Here is a 20,586-nt window from a genome sequence, read left to right as displayed (position 1 = left end):
CAAGGCACTTTCGGAGGCTAGGGTGGGAGGAATGCTTGAGGCCAGCAGTTTGAGACCAGCCTGGCCAACATAGTGAGACCCTGCCTCTATTTTTTGTTTGTTTTTGAGACAGCGTCTTGCTCTGTCACCCAGGCTGGAGTGCAGTGGTGTATTCATGGCTCACTGCAGCCTCAACCTCCAGGGTACAAGCTATCCTTCCACCTCAGCCTCCCAAGTAGCTCAGACCACAGGCACGTGCCACCAGACCTGGCTAATTTTTTTTCTTTAGTTTTATGTAGAGACAGAGGGTCTCCCTATGTTAAGGGGAAGCCCAAAGCACACTAAACTGTGCTAAGACAAACCAGAAAAACTCAGAATGCCTCTGAAAGTGGGGATAGCTGACAAGGCTATAAAAAGGAGAATGGGGTAAAAGTCCTACCCCTAATTGCTGCCCTGACTCTAAGCAGCTGCTGGGCAGAGGATGGAAGGTTTGTTCTCTGGAAAAATTATTAGAGAGACTCTGGACTAGGCACAACTAGGGGCAGGCCCACCAGTCTAAAAAAGATGGTGATTGAGAGAAAGGTGAGACATCCGTAGCCATTTTCCCCACTCAGCTTCCCAAATGATGCAGCCAGTTTGTAAGCCTTAAGCCGATAATTGGAATATTCTCTCTGGAGATAAGCCTGGTCAAGAGAAAAGCAAGAAGAAACACTGATATTCAAACATCCCAGCAGTTCTGGGGCAGGCTGGGATAAAAGAGCTTCATCATTCAGGTAGAATTCAAAAATCCTAAAATGTGTTGGCTATCTGGGTCTTTATAATCTTAACTGACAGTTTATGAGTATTTTTTTTTTTTAGATGGAGTCTTGCTCTGTAGCCCAGGCTGGAGTGCAATGGCATGATCTTGGCTCGCTGCAACCTCCGCCTCCCGGGTCCCGGTTCAAGCAATTCTCCTACCTCAGCCTCCCAAGTAGCTGGGATTACAGGCACGAGCCACCATGCCCAGCTAATTTTTTATTTTTTAGTAGAGACAGGGTTTTAACATGTTAGCCAGTCTGGTCTTGAACTCCTGGCCTCGTGATCCACCCACCTTGGCCTCCCAAAGTGCTGGGATTACAGGTGTGAGCCACCGTGCCTGGCCTTAACTGACAGTTTAATAAAAACTAAAGAACAGCCTCAACCTCCAGGGTGCAAGCTATCCTTCCACCTCACCCTCCCAAGTAGCCTCACAAATACTGCTAGAGGTGTCCTCTCAAAGAATATGGGTCCCCGACTAATCACCTTACAATGAAGACCACCAGTTAACTTTTAGAAGCTGCCACTCTGGCAATCCAGCTTTCAGTTGTTAGGGGCTCACTCCTGAATATGAGTAAAACAGCCAAAGCTATACTTTTAAGGAAATTCCCTATATGAAAGATCAAAACAAATGAAATGAACACGTAAGATATTTTAAGGGAAGAGAGACTGTACAGAATGCTGAGGAAAGAACATGTTCAGAGAAGAGTTAGTCAATCTATGAAACAAAAACAACTACTAAAAAGCAACATTCACTGAAAAAAGAACTCTTGAAATTTAAAAATATGACAGCATAAATATAAAACTAATTAGAAAGGTCTTAAGATGAACTTCAAGATACCTCCCAGAAAGTAGAAGAAACAAAAAGATGGGAAATAGAAAGGAAAGGAAAATTAAAGGACTCATCAGCCTAGAAATTCCAAACACAAGTAATTAAGAGTTCAAGAGAAAGAACAGAGAAAACTGGGGGCAAGGAGAAGGAATAGATTGGTTAGAATTTAAGAATTCAAGAAAATTTCCCAGAACTGAAAAGTCTGAGGAGGCTGAGGCCGGAGAATTGCCTGAACCCAGGAGGCGGAGGTTGCGGTGAGCCGAGATCGCACCATTGCACTCCAGCCTGGGTAACAAGAGCGAAACTCCATCTCAAAAAAAAAAAAAAAAAGAAAAGAAAAGTCTGTTACCAAATTGAAAATGCCCTCCAAGTGTCCAGCGTAACAGACAAAACAAGGCCTAGAATGAGTCTAATTATATTAAAACTTCAGAACATTTCCAGGAAGAAAAAAATAATCAAGAATCAGAACATCATCAGACTTCTCATCAGCAGCAACAGAAGCTAGAAGCCAATAGGGTGATGCCTGATAAACTCAGAGAAAATATTCTCTTATCTAGAATTCTATACCCAGGTAAACTATAAATTAAGTATGAAAGAAAATAAAGACATTTTCATATATGCAGATTCTCAAGCAAATTTACATCGCATGCACCTTTTTTTCAGGAGCTTCTGGGGGATGTGCTCCACACAAATTAAAATATAAACAATAAAAGACAAAGATATTAAGTCCAGGAAAACAGAGGGTTCTCCATAGGGAGGCAAAGGAAATACTCAGGATATGAGGGGAAGTAGGTCCCAGGATAAAAGCTGGGCAGGTCTAGAAAACAACCCACACAAATTTTTTTTTTTTTTTTTTTTTGAAATGGAGTTTCGCTCTTGTTACCCAGGCTGGAGTGCAATGGCGCGATCTCGGCTCACCGCAACCTCCGCCTCCTGGGTTCGGGCAATTCTCCTGCCTCAGCCTCCTGAGTAGCTGGGATTACAGGCACGCGCCACCGTGTCCAGCTGATTTTTTGTATTTTTAGTAGAGACAGGGTTTCACCATGTTGACCAGGTTGGTCTCGATCTCTTGACCTCGTGATCCACCCGCCTCGGCCTCCCAAAGTGCTGGAATTACAGGCTTGAGCCACCGCGCCTGGCCTACAATTTTTTTTTTTGAAACCACGTCTTTCTCTGTTGCCCAGGCTGGAATGTAATGGTGCAATATCAGCTCACTGTAACATCCACCTCTTGGGTTCAAGCCATTCTCCTGCCTCAGCCGCCCTGGTAGCTGGGACTACAGACATGCGCCACTATGCCCGGCTAATTTTTTTTGTATTTTTAGTAGAGGTGGGGTTTCACCATGCTGGCCAGGCTGGTCTCAAACTCCAGACCTCAAGTGATTCGCCCGCCTCAGCCTCCCAAAGTGCTGGGATTACAGACGTGAGCCACTGCACCCATTCCTACATGCATAAGCCTAATGTTTAGAAATATGGCATTAAGCCGGGTGCGGTGGCTCACGCCTGTAATCCCAGCACTTTGGGAGGCCGAGGCGGGTGGATCACGAGGTCAAGAGATCGAAACCATCCTGGTCAACATGGTGAAACCCTGTCTCTACTAAAAATACAAAAAATTAGCTGGGCATGGTGGCGTGTGCCTGTAATCCCAGCTACTCAGGAGGCTGAGACAGGAGAATTGCCTGAACCCAGGAGGCGGAGGTTGTGGTGAGCCGAGATCGCGCCATTGCACTCCAGCCTGGGTAACAAGAGCGAAACTCCGTCTCGGAAAAAAAAAAAAAAAAAGAAATATGGCATTAAATACCAGGAAAAAAAAAAACAATAGAAAACAGAGGTCACTGGAGAGGCAAAATGTTGGGAAGGAGAAAGGCATGTAATTTTTTTTTTATACCATGTATAGGCTTAACGTTAATAAAAACTAAATTCAAAAAGATTCTTGAAAAGGTTAGATGTTTTTAAGTCACATCTAAAAATATGATTTTTCCAAGCAAGATGTCTAAGAGGAAAAAGAAACTAAAGGGAAAAAAGTCTAAGTTTCAAGGCAAAACAAAATCAAAGTATTTGGAAAACTCAAATAGTGTGTGTGGCTTTACTTGAAAAAAAATTAAGAGCACAGAATATTGTTTTTACTGACAGAAACTTATTCAAAAGTCATAATCATGAAACCAGCAAAGAGAAAAAGAAAAGAAGAATGTTAAACATTCTTCTTTTCCAATGACATTATGATGTCATTGCAGAAAGTTCATGGTTTATACCTACATCAATCACTTAATGAATTAAAATTCCTTTTTCATTCGAGCAGATACTAAACCAAAGCCAAAAGAACAACTTGACTGAATCACGTTTCGGTGCAGAAGGAAAACACTTAAAAAAACTGTAATGCTTCCTCAGGAAAGGAAAGCACACATACTACAAGTCTGTTAGAACAAGGCAAGGAGCACGTGGAATCAGTCATTTGTTCTTTCCCAAAGACTAAAACTACTGAATAATGGTGGGACTCAAATCTGAAACAACTGCTGCCCCACTGTCTCTAAGACCCAAACAATGACTTCTCAATTAGGACATATGCTTTTCTCTATCTCCAAATACTTAAAGTAAAACACCTGTATTTTCTATTGACCTTTTATAGCAAAATGAGGGGTATCATACGGTATTCGTTAAACATATTTAGTATCATCTACTACTAATCAATGAGTGTTAAAACCATACTTATTGTTCTGCTTGACAGCATCAAGGAACAAAAACACACTTATTGATCATGTGCTGGGCTCTTCATGGACAGGCAGGTAGAAGAGGCATCTAGGGAATCTGTAAGCAAATATAGTAAGGCTAAAAAATGATGGATGTGACTACATCCATCAAAATCAAGCATTTCCATGCAATAAAGAATACCAAGGCAAAGTTAATAGAAGGCACCCCAGGAGATGATATTTGTATGGTCTAAAACCAACTGATATTTAATAAATATTACACATATTAAACAGTTCCATAAATCAAGAAAAATACAGGAAACAAAGGATATGAAGAGGCAAAGGAAAATGGTTAACTAGAATATGAAGAAATGATTAAATTCACTGGTAATTAGAAATAAAAATTAAACAGCCTAGCCAACATGGTGAAACCCTGTCTCTACTAAAAATACAAAAAAATTAGCTGAGTGTGGTGGCACACACATGTAATCCCAGCTACTCAGGAGGCTGAGGCAGGAGAATTGCTTAAACCTGGGTGATGGAGGTTGCAGTGAATCGAGATCGCACCACTGCACTCCAGCCTGGGCAACAGAGACAGACTCTGTCAAAAAACAAAGAAAAAAAAAAAAGGCCAGGCACAGTGGCTCATGCTTGTAATCCCAGCCTGTTGGGAGGCCACAGCGGGTGGATCATTTGAGGTCAGCAGTTCAAGACCAGCCTGGCCAACATGCTGAAACCCTGTCTCTACTAAAAATACAATAATTAGCCAGGTGTGGTGGCACACACCTGTAATCCTAGCTACTCAGGAGGCTGAGGCAGGAGAATCGCTTGATCCCAGGAGGCGGAGGTTGCAGTGAGCCAAGATTACACCACTGCACTCCAGCCTGGGCAACAGAGCAAGACTCCATCTCAAAAAAAAAAAAGAAAAAAGAAAGAAAAATTAAAATGAGACATTACTAAAAGTCAAAAATTAGAAATGTAGACAATACCAAGTGTTTGGGAGGTTATAGGAACACAATGCTTGTGGGTATAAAAGTTTATACAACCATTCAGCAGCCTCACAGTACTTATGCCGCAATGCCACCTGGCTCTGTGTCCCTGAGAATTCTCAAACATGTCCATAATAGACATGTGCAAGACTGTTACTGGTAGCATTGTTTATGGTAGCCTAGGTGCCCATCGCTATGGGAATGGATGCATACCAGGGAATACTATGCTGCAGCTAGAAGCAATTAGCTAAATCTACATTCAAATAAATAGACCTGGGTTTTTGGGGGGTTTTTTTGTTGTTTTTTTAAGACAGAGTCTCACTCTGTCGCTCAGGCTGGAGTGTAGTGGCTCGATCTCAGCTCACTGCAACCTCTGCCTGCCGGAATCAAGCAATTCTGCCTCAGCCTCCCAAGTAGCTGGGACTACAGGTGTGCGCCACCATGCCTAGCTAAGTTTTTGTATTTTTAGTAGAGACGGGGTTTCACTATGCTGACCAGGCTGGTCTCAAACTCCTGACCTCAGGTGATCCACCCACCTTGGCCTCCCAAAGTTCTGGGATTACAGGAGTGAGCCACCGTGCCCGGCCTATAAATAGATCTTAAAACATAGCGCTCACTGAAAAAAGTAAAAACCAGAGTAAGATCTACAGCATTTCTACAAGGAGAACTCTATAGCCAAATTCTCTAACAGTGTGGTGTAATGAGCAATTTTGTAATTACAAATATATACACCAAAAGAATCAGTAAGTATTTTACAAAAATGCATACAGAATCAAGGACATATCAAACACATTAGAGAGTGTGCATGTGAGATGGGGAGAAAAATAGACATGGGAATGAGGGCTGAACCGAAGGCTTTTGTACACCAATGCTAGACTGTACCCAAATTATGGGAGTATGAAGTCCAAATTCAGAAAATATTTTTCATTCATACAAACATTAATTTATTCCATAAAAACTTATTGAACACCTGTTAAGTGCCAAGAACTCTGCTTAAATAGAAACTTTTCTTATTTCTGCTAAAGGTATCTTTTTAAGTCAGATATGTTTTAATTGGAAGTAGAAGGGAAAAATAATTTATGGTAGAATAAAATATATACTAAAAACATGAAAAACTCATCCTTAAAATGCTTTATAAAACTTTTTTCAACAAATAGAAATGTACCTTGAAGTTCTTTAAATGACAAGTTAAATGAAAAATCAAAAAAGAACTCTAAAGTCCTACATAAATTAGATAGCCACATCTCATCCATAGATAAAATGCCTTTTCTCATGGCTTTCAGTGGTAAAACAACTACTTTTTGTAGGATAAATTTTTTCTACTTTATTTGTTCTATGTAACACCCTCCCTTTGCACCCAACAATATTTCAACTGCTCAGGAACACTTCTCACCAGATTTCTGTTTTCTAAAAGATTTCACAAGCAGACTGCTGGCTGCCAATGTAGGTGTTGTTGTAAATATGCTCATTATGCCATGCTGCTAACAAAAACTGATTAACACGTTCAGTGCAAAGTGACATGTCTACTCCATATCCCCTGGGCACAGAGAATAACATTTTCAAAAAAAAAAAAATTCCCTGTTTACCCCTTTTTTAGATGTCTCCTAATGAAAGGCCACAAATTCCAAATGTTAACTAGTATACATGATAATAATACTGGTAAAGGAAAATAATAGCAACCTATAGGGATAATATCTGCCTATAAGGCTCTAAAATTGCAATTCTTCAGTATTTCAGATTTAGATTGCTAAGTGTCAGTGCACAATCACAGCTCACTGTAACCTTGAACTCCTGGGCTCAAGCAATCCTCCCATGCAAGTGGATCACTTGACATCAGGAGTTCGAGACCAGCCTGGCCAAAATGGCGAAACCCTGTCTCTATTAAAAATACAAAAATCAGCCAGGTGTGGTGGTGTGTGCCTGTAGTCCCAGCTACTGGGGAGGCTGAGGCAGGAGAATGGCTTTAACCTGGGAAGCGGAGGCTGCAGTAAGCTGAGATTGCCCCACTGCACTCCAGCCTGGGGGACAGAGTGAGTGAGTAAGTGAGTGAGAGACTCTGTCAAAAAAAAAAAAGAGATTCTCCCACCTTGGTCTCCCAATGTGCTCGGATTACAGGTGCAAGCCATCACATCTGGCCCAATTTGAGATTTTCAGTATGGAGCAGACAATGAGGCCAATCATAGATAAGACTGATGTCTTCATTAAAGCACACTTACCTTTCACTTGAAATGCACTGTTGTAAGCTCTTCAAGTTATGTTACACATTTTTAAAGTATTTCTTTTAAGAGTATATTCAATCCCATAGTGACGTATTGGCTTTCTCATCTTATAAGACTCCTCTGATCAGTTGACAATATTTTACTTTTTTATATGAAGTGTTTATTAACCTGACCTTTGACCTCTATTAGATATAAGCATAAATCAGTGTCTAGCCATAAGCATCCAAATTGATATAGGTGGTTGCATTAGAACATAAAAAAGGAGAGGAGAGATGTAAATGTTAACAATGGTCATCTATAGAGATATTCTTGGCATTCTGGTTTATAAAAAAAATAACATTAATACAGCCCCACATACTCAATGAATGCTTACATAAATGAGATGACCTCTGTTCATAAATGCCGATTTGCTATCAAGGGCTAGATGTCTATGATTATAAAACTATTAGCAACGACGGCTGAATTGAGCAATTCACACATTTTCTTACCCGATTTTCTTTGTGGCTACCTCCAGGTAACAATTTTTGTCAAGAAGAATCTAATTAGCTCTAACAGGGACTTTGACTTTATTGTCCTGATAAGTTAGTATCCATAACTGCAAAAATAAGTACCATAAATTCCCTGGCATTCTAGAAAGGTTTGGGCTCAAAACTGATAAATCAAGGCCGGGCACGGTGGCTGATGCCTGTAATCCCAGCACTTTGGGAGGCTGAGGCAGGTGGATCACCTGAGGTCAGGAGTTTGAGACCAGCCTGGCCAACATGATGAAACCCCATCTCTACTAAAAATACAAAAAATCAGCTGGGCGTAGTGGTGCATGCCTGTACTACTGTCTACTCCGGGGACTAAGACAGGATAATCACTTGAACCTGGGAGGTGGAGGGTGTAGTGAGTCAAGATATTGCACCACTGCACTCCAGCCTGGGTGACAGAGTGAGACTCTGTCTCAAAAAAAACTGTTAAATCAGTAAACCCCTATGTATTCTGCCTTTCATTTTCAACTACAATTTATATCTACAAAACAAACTGAACCTTAAAGACTTTATTTCAAAGTCAAACTCTTGCTATTTTAATGCACCAACATGGCCCATCCAAGTGAGCACATGACATATCCTACATCCTACACATCTTCTTTCCCATTTCAGAGACCGAAAGAGAGAGCAGGAGGCAGGAAAGAGCAGGACACCAATGTGACAAAATGCTAAAGCCAAGCTATAAATTATCTTTTGGTCATTCTCTGCTGCATTTTGAAAAAGCTAACACAACAGTAGAGCCTATCCTTCCTTTGGATAGATACGAGCATCATACAAAAGTATCCTCCTAACTCACTACCAACAGCGCTGCCCTCCCATCTTTCACACAACTTGCCCAGCAAGAGAAGCACTGCTGGGTTCTAAAGACAATGACTGAAAGCTCTGTACTCTCATGATAGGAGGGAGCAGTAAAGACCAGCTTCCTGGGCTCTAAAGTATGCCAGACTGCTGTGCTAATCCTCCCCAAATCCCACACAACGTTTGGGTGGGGGTGGGGAAAAGGATAGAAAACAATCTAAAACTCAATCAAGAACAGTAGCTCTGGGTTATAGAGTTCATAACATTCCTATTTGAATGAAGGGAGGGGATAACCGAGTAGGGTAAAGACATAGACAAAAGCCTTTAAAAACACAAAACAAAATGAATTTTATCTCTGATCCTTCTGATGTGCTAACCAACATCTGCCCCCAATCTTTTGCCAGCCCTGGCTTCATAGAATGCACAGAGTAGCAGACATTTTCACACAGTAAAGCTGGAAGAGCTGCTACTAGAGTGTAAATTACTAATTAGCTCAATAAAAGACGAAGAGAGAAAATACCTGTCACAGAATGCTGTTTACAACTTGGCATATAATAAAAAACCCTGAAAATTTCAGAAGAATGTCTTACTTTCCAGACTTCTATTAACATGTGAATGGAAAAGGGATAGTATTATAGTCTTTAAACAAACAGCCCATGTCTCTGAAACAATGACACATGACTAGAAAGAATGCTTTCCAATTTGTAATTTTTTCATCCTTACGAAAGGGGGGTGATTTTAATTAATACAATCAGCTTTTTTTTTTTTTTTTGAGACGAGGTCTTGCTCTGTTATCCAGGCTGGAATACAGTGGCTCGATCTCAGCTCACTACAACCTCTGCCTCCCAGGCATGCACCACCATGCCCAGCTAATTTTTGTATTTTTAGTAGAGACAGGGTTTCTCCATGTTGGCTAGGCTGGTCTCAAACTCCTGGCCTCAAGTGATCCACCTGTCTTGGCCTCCCAAAGTGCTGGGATAACAGGTGTGAGCTACCGTGCCTGGCCTACAATCAGCTTTAACAAGGAGCTATATTTCATAGTTTTGATAATTGCTTAAAGAGGGGAAGAAAAGGAAAAGAAGCCCACAAGTGCCGTATTTTACATTTGGCAGAATACGGTTAATATTCCTTTCACTTAAACCAAGAGGACTTCCTTCAGGTCAGGAGTTTATCAAATGGCTAGGCCATCATTTTAATGAAGATTAAATGATGGGGAGGGAGTGAGTTAAATTTCCTAAAGTGACAACAACTAAGACTCCCAAAATTTAGATTTATTTGGGGGTAAGGTAATAAAATATTAAGATATTTCCATTCATCCATTTACCATATGACAATGACAAACCTATTTGTATTAATCCCAACCAATGTTCTTTTTTTTAGACTAAGTCTCACTCTGTCACCCAGGCTGGAGTGCAGTGGCTTGATCTTGGCTCACTGCAACCTCCATCTTGCAGGTTCAAGCAATTCTCCTGCCTCAGTCTCCCGAGTAATTGGGATTACAGGTGCGTGTCTCCACATCCAGCTAATTTTTGTATTTTTAGTGGAGACAGGGTTTTACCATGTTGGCCAGGCGGTCTCAAACTCCTGGACTCAAGGAATCCACCTGCCTCAGCCTCCCAAAGTGCTAGGATTATAGGCGTGAGCCACCGCGCCCAGCCAACAAATATTCTTAAAGCAATATATTTTGCACTTTGATCTTTTCCAGCACCTCAAAGCTACCTAAGAGTCTTTTTTTTTTTTTTGAGATGGAGTTTCGCTCTTGTTACCCAGGCTGGAATGCAATGGCGCGATCTCGGCTCACCGCAACCTCCGCCTCCTGGGTTCAGGCAATTCTCCTGCCTCAGCCTCCTGAGTAGCTGGGATTACAGGCACGCGCCACCGTGTCCAGCTGATTTTTTGTATTTTTAGTACAGACGGGGTTTCACCATGTTGACCAGGATGGTCTCAATCTCTTGACCTCGTGATCCACCCGCCTTGGCCTCCCAAAGTGCTGGGATTACAGGTGTGAGCCACCGCACCCGGCCCTAAGAGTCTTTAAAATATGTATTTCACCTAAATATTTGGTCGTGGTGTTGAAAGGCCCCATGGCTCCTGTTTCTCACACAATAATCACCCATACCTCAATAGCTAGCATGTCCCGAGGACACATCCATGTGTGAGCACACCATGCCATGCACTAGAGAGGTTCCCAACAGAGGGGTATGCTATGACACAGTTTCTGCTAATGGGAGAGACCTACAAACCCATCGTTCACAAGTAAAAAAATCTCGGAATGCACCAGAGACAAGATTATAAAAACAGTAAAGCCACTCTAAATCCAATCTTGAAATTCCTTTGCTTCAAGTGCTTGACTAAGATCAAACACAAACTAAACTTTCTGAAATACTCAAAACATTCTCCCCTTTTCTTCTTTAAAATTAAGGTCTTTATATGCATTTTCTTCAATTTGATTTGTTTAAAAATACTCAAGAGAAAATGATAAAGCAGATGGGCAATATGAAAAAAAAACTGGTGAAACTAAGTAAGGGTATACAGCAGTTTCTTGTATCATTTTTGCAACTTTTCCATGTTTAAAAAATTGTAATAAAATCAATAGTCACCAAAAAATAGAGTATGAACAACAGAAGTTCCCTCATAGGACTGTTTCAAGTTTCAAACAATTCACATACTGTTAATGCCGGACACCTAGTAAACACTCAGTAATTTTTACTTCTTTTTTAAAATGAGAGGACCAGCTGGGCGCAGTGGCTGACGCCTGTGATCCTAGCACTTTGGGAGGCCGAGGCAGGCAGATAACTTGAGGTCAGAAGTTTGAGACCATGGTGAAACCCTGTCTGTACTAAAAATATAGAAACTTGACTAGGGCTGGGTATGGTGGCTCACACCTGTAATCCCAGCATTTTGGGAAGCCAAGGCAGGTGGGTTACCTGAGGTCAGGGGTTTGAGACCAGCCTGGCCAGCATGGTGAAACTCCATCTCTACTAAAAATATAAAAATTAGCTGGGTATGGTGGCAGGCACCTGTAATCCCAGCTACTCCAGAGGCTGAGGCAGGAGAATCATTTGAACCCGGGAAGCAGAGGTTCCAGTGAACCAAGATCGTGCCATTGCACTCCAGCCTGGGTGACAAGTGCAAAACTACACGTCAAAAAAAAAAAAAAAAAAAAAACCTTGGCTGTGTGTGGTGGCAGGTGCCTAATCCCAGCTACTAGGGAGGCTGAGGCAGGAGAATCACTTGAACCTGGGAGGTGGAGGTTGTAATGAGCTGAGCTCACGCCACTGCACTCCAGCCTGGGCTACAGAGCAAGACTCCATCTCAAAAAAAAAAAAAAAATAGTGGATCAATTTACTTAACCAATTAAAGTATAGGGGGCCAGGCACAGTGGCTCACACCTGTAATACCAGCACTTTGGAAGGTTAAGGCAGGCAGATCGCTTGAGCCCAGGAGTTCAAGACAAGCCTGGGCAACATGGTGAAACCTTGTCTCTACAAAAAATACAAAAATTAGACAGGTGTGATGGTGTACATCTGTAGTCCCAGGGAGGTCCATGCTGCAGTAAGCTGACATGGCACCACTGCACTGTACCTGGGGGACAGAGCAAGTTCTGTCTCAAAAAAAAAAAAAAAAAGTTAAAAGAAATGTATAGGGGGAATTGATATATTACTTAGATAGGCACACATAAAGAGAAAACAGTAAAAAGTTAGTGAGGATATAAACTGATTTTGCTTATGGATATTTGCACTGAAATCTGAAATCAGGAAAAATCCATTTTTCTTCGAACAGCAATAATATTTCAACTGTAAATGTGTCATAGTATGTAACAAGTCCAGGGCATTTTTCTAGCTGAGAAGGTAGATGGGTAACCTGCAATGCAATAAGGCATTTTTTTATGGGTTTGGGGTTGTTTTTTAAATACAATTTTGGAATGCCAGAACCTTGACATAATCTTTGCATTATACATAACCGTTATGGTATTTACCCCAGGTTCCTCACCTAGAAAGGAATTTTAAAAAGTTAGTAACAGGACTACAGGATAATTTAAAGATTGACAAACAAAACTTGTTAAGTGTTGAATCTGAAGAAAAGCACGGTGAGGGATGACCTCACAACTGGCAAGCCAGAGGCAAAACCAGAGCACAGACTCTGCTGGCAAAATGCAAAGGTTGGAATCCCATCTCACCACTTGGTAGAATTCTAGCTTTTGAACTAAAATAAAGATTAAATGTATCACTGGGTTACTATTTAAGAAAACATAGTATTATTTGTAATATAAGATAATTAACTACCAAACAAGTAGTTGTAGAAATGTCTGAGTATAACCTTGGGCAAGTCATTTAATCTCAAGGACCCTCTAGTTCATTGCCAGTAAAATGAGAATAGTAATAGTACCTACCTCATAGGATTGCCATTGAGGAGTAAACAAGTTATAATTTGCAGTGCTTACAAATGTGTCTGGCACAAAAGCAGTATATATGTGTTAGCTACTATTTTTTTTTTTTTTTTTTTGAGATGGAGTTTTGCTCTTGTTACCCAGGCTGGAGTGCAATGGCGCGATCTCGGCTCACCGCAACCTCCGCCTCCTGGGTTCAGGCAATTCTCCTGCCTCAGCCTCCTGAGTAGCTGGGATTACAGGCACACGCCACCATGCCCAGCTAATTTTTTGTATTTTTAGTAGAGACGGGGTTTCACCATGTTGACCAGGATGGTCTCAATCTCTTGACCTTGTGATCCACCCGCCTCAGCCTCCCAAAGTGCTGGGATTACAGGCATGAGCCACTGCACCCGGCAGCTACTATTATTAAGTTTATGAAGAACTAAGGTCTTATAAATACAATAATACAAAGATATTTTTTACTCAAAAATTGAGAATGAGGCAAGAGGAAACAAACACATATATAGCATTAAGCATGTGCTGATTAGAGAGAAGGCAGACTCTCCTGATAGAGAAATTATTAAATGCTGGCAAAGATTATCTACAGAGGTTACCACAATACCGCTGAAGATTTATTTTAAAAAACAGGATAAATTTTTATCTACCTGGGATGATTTAAGTGGGATATTGACTGGAGTTGCAGGATAAACTAGAGGTCCTTTCAAGGTCTCTTCCCATCCAAAGAATCTACGATTAACCAGGAAAACATTTAATTATGTACAACCTAATAAATCTAAAAATATAAACTTAAAAGCTTTTGCTTAGCAAATAAGATTATAACCAAAATAAAGTTAAATTGGGTAGAACTGTACTTGATGAAAATATTAAAATAAAACTTAAATTTATCATTGGACTCCTTATTGATAAATAGTATTATCTGAATTTTTAAAAATCCATTTTTAGTTTTAGAAAAAGCAACTGAGAAATAACCATTGACAATGAGACTCAGTGGTTTAGCACACTAAGGCCATTGCATACAGAAACAAAAGGCAGGACTCAGACTCTTTCCCTTGGCTGATCTTATAGTTTATATTTTCTTCTTTACCAATATCAGATAAGTCTATAATCATTTATGTAAAGATATTGAGCATAAAACAATTACAATTACATTATAAACATGGCAATACCATACAGAGTACATCCTACTATTAACACCAGCCCAAACACATCTATAAAGAGAATATGCACACCATCTCACTGAAACAAGTTCCTCATATCAAAGTTACTCTTCATCTTGAAAGTGAACATTATCAAACTAATCTTTTTTAAATGTAGTGGCAAAAATAGTAATTTTTATCAAGATCCTCTGTTAAATTGCTAAATACATCTAGTCACCTTGAAGACTTGCTTAATACAATCCAGGACACAAACCATAAACTAAATACTATGCCACTAACACAGTAGCTGAATGCAGAAAGAGTTTTCTAAATTATTCATACACATTAATAACCATTGTTGCTCATATCCACAAATCAAAATCTAATCTTTGTTACCTATTACAAATATCAAAAGCCTAATCTTTGATGTTTATACACAAACACCAACAAAAGAGTGGCAATCCAAAATTTATACAACTTTAAAAAAAAAAAAGTATCTTTGTGCATCTGAGTGTACACAATGAAATAACCGCAATCAAGATTCTCAACAACAGTTTGCATTTTTCCCTAGGTAAATTATATGCTATCTTTTGGTACCATCAAATGTAAAACAAATATTCATTCATATTCTTAGCTAAATGTAAAAGCTTCTGAATAAAATCATTAAAACAAAATTCTAAGTTAAGAATAACCAAAATTTTGCCCCAAATTTCTTATCTTCTTTTTCATTTCTAATGGTGTCTTAAAAATCAAAAGCTTCTAGAAAATTAATATTAATCTGGCCTTCTTTATTCATAACCATAAAACATGAAAGGCAGTGGAGCTGTCCAAAGACTCAGCATGCAATATTATAGAGATGTTTTGCCATCAAAATTACTCATAAATTCGTTATTTACCCTAAAACATAAGTCTGCCACTCTAAAATCCTCCACTGCTCTACAATTCTCCCTTTCTTTATTCCATTTTGTTAAATGGGTGAGTTACCAACTACAGCATGAAATGTCCCACACAAAGCTAAAGGCAGCCCAGGAACTCAAAGCCCTCAGCTCTGATTTAAATCTCTCCCCCAGTAAACTTCCTTGGTTGGTTATTTGCCTTTCTCTGAAATGATTTCTCGATATTCTCCAGCCACTGAAAACAATAAGCAGAAACCTGGTCGATTAATCAAAACAAACAGATTCTCATCTTTCTGTCCCAACAACAGCGCGTTCTCCATTGAAGATGAAAATGAAATGCTGTCCATAAAACGCAGCCCAGCACTTGTCAGGTACAACACTCCTACAACACCAAAACTATCACATCACACGGGCACACTCTAAACAAACACACCCTTTCCCCTCATTATCACAACACTAATGAAATGCAGAGGTTTTCAACACCCAGAGTTTATGCTTTATTATCCATACAAAAATCAAATCAAAATGAGTTTCATTTCTTCAAAGTGGACAGGAAAATCAAATCAAAAGCAATGAAAGGTGGAAGGGGATTCAAGATGCCTTGAAGAGAGAAAGAGCTTTCTGGAATTTCCTACTTTTAGGGACAAAAGGATTCACAGTTTCAACACACAGTTCTCTTCTCAACAAAGAATTCCTTTCCTGCACCCCCCACCTCTGCCCTTACTTTTTTAGTCTTTACCCCTGTCTCTAGGTCCCCTTTCACTCACCATGGTTCCTCCTCTTCTGCACCAAAGGTTCTCTTACACTTGATCTTTCACTACAACATTTGTGCCCTGACCCTTGCAGACCTTCCGGAGCAACTACCTACAACACTCACATTCAGTTCCCACCCCTGTGCAGTCTACCCCCGTTCTACATCCATCAGGACTCCCCCAGCTTCCCTTAGTCCCCTTCTCTACCCTTACTCCCCATCACATCCTTTAAATCCTGGGGCCCATCTCTTCCTGCTCCTCTCACCGTCTGCTTTTAGCCCTGTCTCTTCACCTCACTGTTTTCACCTTGGATCTTGCTGAACCTCTTCAATTAACGTAATTCCCCAGTTATCCTTGTCCCAGACGGCCATCACTTCTTACACCCTAACTCTAGTCTCCTTTCAGCTCTTCTGGTCCTAGAATTGTTCTACAGACGCCCATCTCTTACCTGTTTCCTTTCGCCCTTCCACCACTCTTATTCCTGACTCCACCTGGTTCCAGTCCAGGTCTCATTTGCCCTCCCTCACTTTACTGAATTTCCACCCATCGCCCACTCACTAACCCATTCCTTTCTCAGAACCTCAGCAGCAGTTCCCACCACACCGCTGGTCCTAGTCCTTCAGCTCATCTCGCTCTGCACTAGTTCACACCCTTGTCACGTCTGGCTCTTAATCACTCTCTCTTCCCTACTCCCAACTATTACCCTAGCTCTGCCCCTCCTTGTCTTCCGCTTCCAACTCCTACCCCGGTATCCCTCACCCCAACACCACCCCCTACGAAGGTTTCCCCTTCAAACCCCCGCTCTTACACCTAACCCCAGGATCCCTTTTCCCAGCCCTAACCTCATTCCTTGCCGGCTTCCTTAACGCCCACCCTGGCTTTTGCCTCCTTCCTACCTCCAGGGCTGGCTTTTTCTCACTCCTGCTCTCCCTGGCTTCTAACCCTTTCTCCCCTTAATCCTCCTCATCTCATTCTCAACCCGGTTCTCCCCATCGCCCCCAAGCCTTTCTTCCTCTCTCCCTCCAAGGCTTTCCCCCCAACCCAGTCGTCGCCCACCCCGCCAAAATAAAGCGCCGGCGCGCCCCGACTCCTGGCTCTCTCCTCCCGCCGCCCCCGCCCCGGGCGCCCCCAGCCCGCCGGCGCCGCGGTCCCGCCCCCTGCCGCCGCTCCTCCCGCCCGCAAGGCGCGCGCTGCCTTTGTCGCCCCTCACCCGGTGTGTGAGGATTTTGCTTCTTTAAAGGGGAGGGCTAGTGAGCCGGAGACTCCTGTCCCCGCCTCCAAGTCTTAGAATGGGCTCCCTGACCGTCGCAGCCTCCCCGGTCCCCGTCCCCCTACCCCTGGAGCTACCCACTTTGCTGCCTCCCCACCTCCTCTGTCCCCTCCCCCGGCCCCCTCTATTTACCGCCATCATCAGCACGCGCGAGCTGTCACCAGGGCGCGAGACAACCGAACTCGGCCCCGCCCCCTGCCCGCCTATTGGCCCGCCCGCCGGAGCCCCGCCCCTCAGGTCCTGCATTGCGCCAACGGCGCAGCGCTGGGCCGCGACCCCGGCACCGGCACCCATTCCGAGGGTTCGCGCCGAAGGCGCAAAGTTAGGGTCAACTACAAACGCGCGGCTGATTTGAGCCTGGCGTAAGAGGCGGCGGCGTAGGAAGGCGTTGTGAATGGCTGATCGAAGTTTGGTTGAAGCACAAGAGGGTAAATAAGAAGGTTTCCAGACAAAGAGACTCAAGGTACAGACTCTATGTCTGTTCCCTCCTCCTTAAAGGGCCAGAGACGCTCCAGAGCCCATCTCCGCCCCCTTCTTACTGGGCAACTGTAAAGGCATTTTACACGGGTTTCCCGTACTCTTTTGGGTTCACCTTTAAAACACCTCTCCCCACCGCGAAGGACAAAGGCTTTCTCACTATCCCGTCCATATGTTTTGTTCTGTTAAAAGACGTTATTTCTGTGTTGTTCCTAAAGCAGCAGCCCGCAAACTGTAGGGTTTCCGGAGGCAGTGTTTGCAAAAGTTACTGTTGGCTCCCAGGCGGGCGAGCACGTGTCTGGCTTTTGCCACAGATGACCCAAGAGAGATTCAGCTGTTTTATGGAAATCCCTCCCAAGGAAGAGGATCGCTGCCGGAACCGAAGAAGGTCAGCAGACTGTAGGGCTTGGGAAATAAACCAGACTGAGTTGGTAGTGGTCCTAAGGACCTCTTTCTAGAGGGATGGGGATGGACATCATTGGGAAACAGAACAGCCCTTGCGGGATGGTTTGGAGGGGTGGGCGGTTCAAATGGGTGTCACCCAAAATAAGATCAACAGTTTCAACACCCAACACATAGCTAAGAAGACTTACATTTAATTATAAGGACAAGTGAAAGAAACAGACATTAGCTACAGTAGTGGCTCAAGTTTACACACCTGTAAATAGGAGAACTAGGTAAGCACAAAAAACAACACCACACACAATAGGAAGGGGGAAAACTACAATGCCTGGAGCCAAGCGCTGTGAAGGCAATTTATTAATAACTTGCACATTTAAAAGAGGTTTGATAGAAGAAGAGAAAGTGGAGTGGATTTATCATGAGGTTCAAGACCTCAGAGTTAGATTCAGAATTTAGCACTCCTTTTGTCATCTATCAGTTAACATAATTCTTTTTAAGGAATTCTTACATTATAACTCTAATTATCTGTCTTATTCCCCAATAAAAATTACTCAGCAATCCCCAATAAAATTCTTGGAGAATGAAGATTGTTACTTATTCAATGTTAGTTCCATAGCAAGGTGCTTTTGCAGAGTGAAGAATTTGGGAGACACTTAAAACTTCTAATGGAAGGGATGCTCCCAGAATAGCAATACAGGAGGAAAAGGTTCTTAGTGCTGTGAGCATGTATTATTAGATCAGTCGTTCTCAAAAGTGTGGCCTGGAAAACCCTAGGGATCTCTGAGACCCTTTGGGCTAGGGGGACGGAGTTGGGGTGCCTGAGATCAAAACTATTTTCATAATAATACTAAGACATTATCTGCATTGTCACTGTGATAACATTTGCACAATGACACAAAGTAGCAATGAGTAAAAAACTGCTGCCTTAGCACAAATCAAGGCAACTGCACCGATCTGTACTAGAGGTCAAGGTATTCTTCACTGCCACAGTAAAAAACACCTGTTTCAGGATGGGTACAGTGGCTCACACCTGTAATCCCAACACTTTGGGAGGCCGACGTGGGTGGATCACTTGAGGTCAGGAGTTCAAAACCAGCTGGCCACCATGGTGAAACACCATCTCTGCTAAAAATACAAAAATTAGCTGGGTGCGGTGGCACACACCTGTAATCCCAGCTAGTCAGGAGGCTGAGGCAGGAGAATCACTTGAACCAGGGAGGCAGAGGTTCCAGTGAGTGGACATGACACCATTGCACTCCAGCCTGGGCAACAGAGCAAGACTCCGTCTAAAAAAAAAAAAAAAAAGACAAAAACAAAAACACCTGTTTCACTTAAGAGGTCTTTGATGAAGACAAAATTATTTGTTTTACTTAAGTACACGTTTATGTGATTAAATGCATGTATGTATAAATAAAGCACTTATAAGTACATTTGTCTTGAGGAAAATCACTTTTGCAATTTGAGTTTGGGGCTGTATTAACAGCTTTCTTCATGGAATACCATTTTTATTTGAAAGAACAATTAACAGACTAGTTGTTCACTGGATATTTGGCAGACATTTTCTTAAAAGTAAAGTTGAGCCTGGCCAGGTATGGTGGCTCATACCTGTAATCCCAGTACTTTGGGAGGCTGAGGCAGGCCAATTGCAAGGTCAAGAGATTGAGAGCATCCTGGCCAACATGATGAAACCCTGTCTCTACTAAAAATACAAAAATTAGTTAGGTGGGGTGGTGCGCGCCTGTACTCCCAGCTACTTGGGAGGCTGAGGCAGAAGAATTGCTTGAACCTGGGAGTTAGAGGTTGCAGTGAGCCAAGATTGCACCACTGCAATCCAGCCTGGCAACAGAGCAAGACACAGTCTCAAAAAAAATAAACAAATCTTAAAAATTAAGGTAAGCCTGATAGCATTGTCAGTTATGATAAAAATCAAGCTTTTTCTTTTTGTTTGGAGACGGAGTCTTACTCTGTCGCCCAGGCTGGAGTGTAGTGGTGTGATCTCAGCTCACTGCAACCTCTGCCTCCCGAGTTCAAGCAACTCTCCTGCCTCAGCCTCCTGAGTAGCTGGGATCACAGGTGCAAGCCACCACGCCCAGCTAATTTTTTGTAATTTTAGTAGAGACAGGGTGTCACTGTGTTGCCACTGACAGCATCCCCACTATCATCTATAATGCCAAACATGCAAGAGATTTATGAAAATAAAAAACAGTGCTACTCTTCTCACGAAATTTTGTTTGGAAAAATAATTACTTTTCATTAAAAAAAATTTTTTTTTGAGATGGAGTCTTGCTCTGTCGCCAGGCTGGAGTGCAATGGCACGGTCTTGGCTCACTGCAACCTCCGCCTCCCGGGTTCAAGCAATTTTACTGCCTCAGCCTCCCCAGTAGCTAGGATTACAGGCGCCCGCCACCATGCCTGGCTAAATTTTGTAT

The 20,586-nt window shown here is 42.2% G+C and overlaps 1 protein-coding gene across 6 annotated transcripts in view; it reads right to left on the bottom strand.

Moving 5' to 3' along the window:
* Nucleotides 1–16,791, bottom strand: part of USP49 (ubiquitin specific peptidase 49) — a 100,121-nt gene extending 83,330 nt beyond the window's left edge. For all 6 annotated transcript variants that reach the window (XM_064361055.1, XM_064361054.1, XM_064361053.1 and 3 more), the window contains exons 1-2: nt 16,024–16,791; nt 13,869–13,950 (exon numbers count right to left, since the gene is read on the bottom strand). The gene's annotated coding sequence lies outside the window, so the exon portion shown is untranslated. The remainder of the gene's footprint in view (nt 1–13,868; nt 13,951–16,023) is intronic.
* Between the last annotated feature and the right edge of the window lie 3,795 nt (nt 16,792–20,586).

The sequence above is a fragment of the Aotus nancymaae genome, unplaced genomic scaffold, assembly GCF_030222135.1.
Source record: "Aotus nancymaae isolate 86718 unplaced genomic scaffold, 86718_ANA_hifiasm-v0.15.2.pri h1tg000040l, whole genome shotgun sequence".
NCBI classification, from domain to species: domain Eukaryota; kingdom Metazoa; phylum Chordata; class Mammalia; order Primates; family Aotidae; genus Aotus; species Aotus nancymaae.
The sequence above is the reverse complement of the archived record's forward strand: the minus strand, read 5'-3'. Positions and strand labels throughout refer to the sequence as shown.